The sequence below is a fragment of the Cygnus olor genome, chromosome 4 (genome assembly GCF_009769625.2).
Source record: "Cygnus olor isolate bCygOlo1 chromosome 4, bCygOlo1.pri.v2, whole genome shotgun sequence".
NCBI classification, from domain to species: Eukaryota; Metazoa; Chordata; class Aves; order Anseriformes; family Anatidae; genus Cygnus; species Cygnus olor.
Genome location: NC_049172.1, coordinates 14,136,859 through 14,144,283, shown reverse-complemented (window position 1 = coordinate 14,144,283; position 7,425 = coordinate 14,136,859).

Genomic DNA, 7,425 nt, shown 5'->3' with positions numbered 1-7,425 from the left:
TTCACAGTATTTGTGAGTACTTCGCTTGCTTGAAGGCTGCCAGCCAAATTTCAACAAAATCTAACAGACTTTCCTCTTTAGGAGTTAAGCTCTGTGTCTTTCAATTAGAAACATTTTTGATTTATTTTGTTTGGCGCTTTTCTTTCTTTCCACCTCCAGTGTATGCATGTGTGTGTGTGTGAGAGAGAGAGAGAGAGATGTGATAGAAGCCCTAATCACACAAACACTTCAGCACAGGAATAATCTCATGCATTTGTTATTCTGCCAAACTCTCCCACATAGTTTTGATCCAAATATAGCCCAACGAACACCTTTCCACATGCTCTGCAGCTATCACGCAGTCTGATTCAATTCGGCTCACACCTGTAAGCGGGGTTAGACAGTAGTGGACAGGGGGAGGAGAGAAGCAGCTAAGCTTCCATTTATCTACCTAAATATAGCATTAAAATCTCCTAAACCACTCAGCTTCAAAGGAAAGATGATTCCTTCTGCTAAGCAGCCTAAATATTTGTCCATTTCCTACTGGACAATCATGCCATGCAGAGGTACTTACTATGAGATCTGAGAGTCATGAAGAGTATTTGCAGTCATACAGACCTTCTCCTGGGATCTGAAGACTTTATGTGACTGCATGGCTTGAGGTGAGCTATTTGCAGCATTCCTTTGTGCTGAGAATGTTTGCAATTGGAAAATTAGCAAAGGACCTTATTAATATAAAATAAAAAATTCCCAGACACTGAAAGTGTGCAGAACCTTGAAAGCGTGCGTGTGTTTGGAAACCAGAATACAGAGGAAAAAGGTCTGCTCGAAAGGAGTCTCTACTTTCAGTGCTATCTACCTGCTTGCTATCTATGTGTTTAAGAAGAACAAACAGAAAAACCCCACACAAGAATCAGAAAATAAAAACCCTTCAATTATTTAACAGCAAACATTTGTTTCACCCAACAGAAATCAGTGCCTGAAACTGTAAAGAGGAACTGTAAAGAAAAAGGGCTCAGAAACGATGAGGGCAGTCCCATGACTATTTATTTATTTATCTGTTGAACACAGGGAAACTGGATGCCTAGAAATCTGCTCAGGGATTCGCAAGGAAAGAATAAAAGTACCCTAATAAGAAAGGCAGGCTATTTTAGCAAACAAACAACAACAAGAAACGGTGCTCTTTCAGTACCTTTTAAATCCATGTTTATGGCTGGGCTGTCGAAGGTAAACACAGATAAAAACAAGAACCACAACAATGTTTACATTACACTTTACAAAATTAGTCATTATATTGCAGTATAGGTTTAGACAGACACACTGAAGGATGAAAACTGCAAGGAACTTAATTGTGTCAATATTTGTCCAAAAAGTCACTTAGTGCATTGCATTTGCTTTGAAGAAAGCAAACAGCTAATATTTTGGAAACAGTATTGTGTTCAGGGAGAAGATTTATTTTATTTTTTGCTCTAGAAGAGGCATCAGGCCTTGACAAGAAAGTAAAGGAAGTATGTGTGGCAAGGCACTGCTGTCTTGCAGAGACTTGTTAAGGAACAGCTGAAGTTCAGCCAAGAATGCTGACACTTTACTGTCCTTGCATGAAAAACTGAAGGAAAAAATCCTTCAAAGCTTCTTTCCAGAGTTCTGGGAAATACTGTAGTGACCACACAATTTTGGTTTGACAAAGCAATAAATCTGTTTTTCATTTGAAAATCTAAAAATATTAATCTGGAAATACTCTGTGAAGAGTGAAGAAAAAATTATAATGAAAAAGAAGGGTAGAGAGGGGTCCAAAATGCTCCTTTTGAAATGGCCAGAAGGAACTCAGAACCTTATAAAATAAACCCATTTCCTTTTCTGTCCTAGAAAATACCTTGCTTAAACTGACATCCTCAACCTGATTGACCTAGGGATATTGCTGGCTTCCTAGACACTTTCCCACAGCCTGAATTTAAACACTGGAGTTGGGGGGGACATTTTCCAATGCCAATGCAATGCCCATAAAGTAGAACTGAAAAACATATCACCTGTTTAAAGGAACTGGCCAAGCTGAAAACTGAGTCCCGGTCAGTATTGTATGGAGGAGAGAAAAAAAAAAAAAAAACAATACAGTGACCAATGCCTGAGACTGTCCAGAAGCAGACAGGCAAATTTTTGCCCTTTCAGTTTACCTATTGGCAAGGCGTGAGCTGTATTTCTTGATGGTATTTTCAGGTTTCATATATTTTCCATACGAAAAATCAGTTAAACTTTTCTTCCTATAAAGCACATACTGTTCTGTACATGCAGGACAGAACAGGTTGCCATGCAAGGATTAATTTGGTGTTTTCCACCCAAATAAAAGATGTAAGGTTCTGCAGCAGAATTCAGCCACTAATCTCTCCTTATTGAAGGCTAGAGCTCTCAAACTCCAGCACCAAGACACCCTGCTGCCCCATGCTGACACTTCCCAGTGCCATCGTTCAGACAGTTAGCCACTGCTTTTTACTGCTTATCTCCAACCACAAAAACTTGTGTGCCCCTCACTGTCAGAAACCAATGGAAGTTTTCTGCCTTTAAAAGCAATACGGGGAAGATGTCCTTCTCAGACAGTAAGAAGTCGATTCTCTTTTATGACCAGCCATCACCAGAAAGCAGCCTGAAAGAGATATAAAAGTACAGCAGCTCTTTTTCAAATAATTATTTCATTCTAAGCTACGTTCCGCTCTCTAGACACTCAGCAATACACTGAGGAGCAACCCCACAGCAGGTGCTGCAGCAGCTCAAGAAACTATGGAGATGGTGGAGGACACAGATAAATCTTTTGCATAGACTGGTTCTTCCCTTATTCATTTTCCAAAAGCCGAGAGCCACTTTCAGGTTCAAGAAGAGGAGGACAAAAAGTTCTTTATTACTGGGTTGTTCATGTTTTAACTGTTTTAGTGCACCACAGGTCATACCCACACTTGTAGGCTTTCCACTAGCAAGAATCAGGCTTGATGCATTAATGTGGTATAAGACTCGGACCCAGGATTCCCAATCTCTTTGTAGTCAAAGTTTGCTTGAGATGATAGGAAATGATCTGTGTACCACTGGGTTAAGCTCTTTCTCCTCTGCTTATTTTATGGCGCAGGGCTGCAGACAGCTCCCACTCCCTCCAGAGCAGCTCTTCCTCCCTCACCTGACTCTTTCTAGCATCTGTATCAAATCTGCATGAAGACATCCATCTGAAACAAAGGTCTTTGTCCAGAGGTAAGCACAAGCTCTGCACTGCACTCTTCCATCCATGGGGATGGTTTCTCCTCTGGGGAGCAATTTATCACCTCATTTTTGCACAGTCTAAATGCAAATAGTGCTTCCCAGCATTTTTTTCTGGGAGATCAGCATCTCCCTTGTCCTACTTCTTTACATCTCAAGGCATTTCACCTGCCCGATATGCGATGCATCACAGAAGAGCCAACAGAGACAGACAGATGCATTGTACAACTATGTGGGTTTGCAGGAGGTGGGGGCAAGGATGTCTCCTTTTTGAAAGGCTCTTAGTGAAAAACAGGAACTACCAAAGCACTGTGCAACTTCACATTATTCACAGCAAGCACTGCTGAGTCCTGTTGGGTCCAGGTATTCCCATAACACTTTCAGCTAGTTTAGTTAAAATCAAAACAAACAACAACAACAAATCAGGGATAAGCAATTCTATATATCAATTGGTAAAGATGCAGAGGTCTTTGTTCAAAGCTGATTTTCCTTTTTTTCATCTATACCTTCCCTGTTAACCCTTTATCATACTCCCTATGGTGCAACTCATTCCAACATTTTTATATTCATTAGTTTTGTTACTTCAAGAGGATTTCCCTTTTAGAGCAACATTTAGGGCTGCTTTTACAGTTTTCACTGCAGGCAGATCTGAATACAGTTTGTAAATTCACGTCTAACTGACATTCTCAGATTTTGACTGTACTTGTAACACTTTGGACTACCTCAATTTTCGTATTTGCTGTGTTTGCACCACTGAAACCTACAATCTGGTAACAAACAGGATATCCCCCAGCATGGTAGGGAGTCCTTCAGCTTCGCAGATGTGTCACAGTGTACTGGGCAAGTGAATTCATGAATTTTAAAGCATTGCTCTGGAAGGTGTATTACAATATGACATACCTTGATGCACTCAAATGCTAGAAAGTTAAAATAGTTATTTAACACGAAGACATATCTGTCCTGATAACACACAGCTGTTCAGAATGCCTTCAAAAGCAATAAAACCAGTTATCTTATTCATGGGTGCAACTTACTATTTATACAGACTGGGTGACTAATTTTGAAAAAATTTTGGCAGGAGTTTTTCAAAGAACCTTGCAGAGGTGTTTTGTTTGTTTATTTGTTTGTTTTCAACAGATCAGATCTCTCAAACAGCAACATTAACTTTTAACTTCACCACAGTCAGGGCCAATAAAAAAAAAAAAGGACTTACTCCTAGTATCAGTTTCAACTGGAAAACACCATTTTCACTTATTCATATCAAGAAATATTTTTCCATGAAAGAAAAAAGATTACAAGTAAAACAATGCAGAAGAAAGGAAAGTTCAACACATTCAGTGAGAACAACTTGGCTACATTTGGTATTTGGATTTGGTATTTGGAGCAACTTTATTTATTTATTTATTTTTGGTTGTCAGCATGAAAAGAGATGATTCCCTTTGCTCCCTTCTCTCTCCTACGTTTATGTCATCACTTTCTAACAGAAAAGGTAGGAAAAGGGGGAATTGTGGTACCTCAGTTCCCCAAAACTCACTCCTCTAACACATTCCTTGCAGCAAAGTGTCTTTAGGAAGAGTTAAACAAGCAGGCTGAATTCCAGATTTATGCCAAAGCTGTTTGCATTGTATCTGCAGAACAGAGTTGGTTGTGATACCCCCAACTTTCTATCATGCGTCATATTTGCCCCGATACCACCCTAAAATAATCCCGTCTTAAAAAGAACAGGATCTCACTGGATTTCTAGGGAGACAGCTCCAGCCTGTCCTTACCTTACAGCAGTCGTACAGCTATGCACATAAGTTAGTGCTACTTGTTAACATCAGCAGTTCAGCAGCTGAAGGGGAAATTTGTTGCTCAAACAACTGACAGTAGGTCTCCTATTTCGATACAGCTTTACTGGTTCTCCTTTATTGGATTGTCCTCAAAGTTTATTGCCTAAATCAATTGTTATTAATGCTCAAGGAAACAAAAAATCAAACAAATAGCTTGTGAAAGAAAAGCAAACTACTAAGGTGGAAAAATCATTAAAAATTATTAGCTAAATCACCTTAATGTTAAAAAAATCTACATACACCTGATACAGTTTAGCTATCCATTTATGCAAATAAGTTATTTGCTTAGTCTACAGAAATTTAAAACAAAATAAGACATTGTTTCTTATGGAGACTAAGGTTTACTTGCTATTAAAAGCATTGGAACCAAGGCCTTATGCTCTACCCACCACGCACCCACCCTTTTGAAAGGTACTATCTTTTTACATGAGTAGGAAAACTACCTTTGCACTATGGCCTTGCATACTGCAAATTCAGCATATCTAATTGCTGATTGAGGGGAAAAAAAAAAAAGCAATAGCAGCTCTTTCTTCTGGCCAATGCACTTTTCTGCTCCATCTCCTCCTAAAAGCACGGCTCCTAAGGGGCCACAGAGATTATGGAAGAAGTCCTGGTTCAGGTCAATAGATTTTGCCAGCCCTCCCCATGCTGCTCAGCCTTCCAAGGCCACTCCCTTCTCAGGGACTGCTGCACCCCAGCAGCAGGACAGGATGTCCCCCTCCATCCCTTCAGTTGTTACATACCCTGTACCCCCCCTTTTTTTTTTTTTTTGATGCAGCAGCTGTTCACTGCAGACCTCTGCAAATCCGACAGGTGAGGACTGCTGTAAATGTCATCAGTCTCCAGTTAGTTTTGGTGGGGTTCATAGACCTGACAAACCCACTTAGACCAAGTTGAAGACTTCCTCCAAACACGTGTGTATTTGATAATCCAAACCCTTTTGAAACACGGCTGTCAGAGGGCAAATGCTGGCTGCACATTGCATTCCTCAGGTTTTTAATGCATGGCTACAGATTTTTTCTTGAATGGAACAAAGCAGGATTACTTGTTTGTTTGGGGAAAAAAGAGCTCACAAATGTTGTTCTTGTACAAATAAGGGCACGTGTCAAACATTCACAAAGAGCAGCATAATAAAAAGCAGGTGCTATGACAAGCTTCCGAACTTGCCATACAAGCACTAGCAATGATTTATTTATAACTGTAGCTCATCCCTCTTCAGTTGCAGGTGGTTCATCTGTTGGTCTAGTATACAAATTAAATCAAGCACTTTCTCTTCCTATTGTCTCTCTGTTACAGGGACTGTTCTTGCACTCTGAAGGGCCAGTTCTGCATTTATTTTGGGACATAGGAAGGGAGAGAAGAGGTGAGGACAAAAAGGATCATACCATGTGTGACAGCCAAGATGAGCATAAGGTGCTCTGAGAAATGGAGGAGAGAGAAATATGCACAAAATGTCCGAGATGTACAGTCCCATACAGGCCCTACAGCAGTAAGAGATTAACAAAACCAACAGCACAATTTATAAATGCTGAAATATTCCATTATCACCGCAAAATAATGAAGTAAAATAACTCTGTGCCTTGTGAACTTTGTTTCAATTCTTTTCCTGACTTGAGATCAACGGTGGTGAAACGCTGCCATTTTCTGAGATGTCAGATCTGGTTCCTTTTGTCGTTGCTCAGTTTTAGACATTGAACTGACATTTCAAAAACCACATATTTCAGCCCTACAAAGCACTTTCTAGTTTCTGTTGAGAAAAAAAAAGGTGAAAAAATGACCTGATTTAAATGCCTAACCTGAGAGCTGATCTCCTCTGAACACCTGGTTCCCCGTGCCTGGCCATAACCCTTTGCAGGATGGCCTAAGAAAAATGAGTGACATTCCTTTCACCTAAGTTTGAACACCTGAGCCACAGTCACTTTACAACCCTTGTAAAAGAACCAGACAGATCGGTCTCCAAAGATGGTTCGCTGATTGTAGAGGGCTTCAGTGAGTAGTTTGGAGTACTTAAACATTTAAAAGCCCAGAGGGATCCCAGCTCACACCTTTGGGGTAGTTTAAGATTATGGTGCTGCTAAAAATTGAAGCCATAAGTGGAAGAGACCTTTGAAAACAAAAGAATTTCCCAGTGGTCAGTTGTAGCAACCCACAAAGAGCAATTTGGGAAGACAGAGGACAAAGTCCATCCAGAGCACAAAACAGCAGCCACCACAAAAGCAGCCACGTGTTTGCCTAACAAGGAGTGGCAGCACCCCACTATCAGAGAACTGCTGTCACAATAATGAGACAAGCTAACAGAGACAGAGGTCTTTTCCAGAAAGTAATCAGTTTTTAAAATAACACAACACTCTTTCTACTTCAGTTTATTTCTACATTT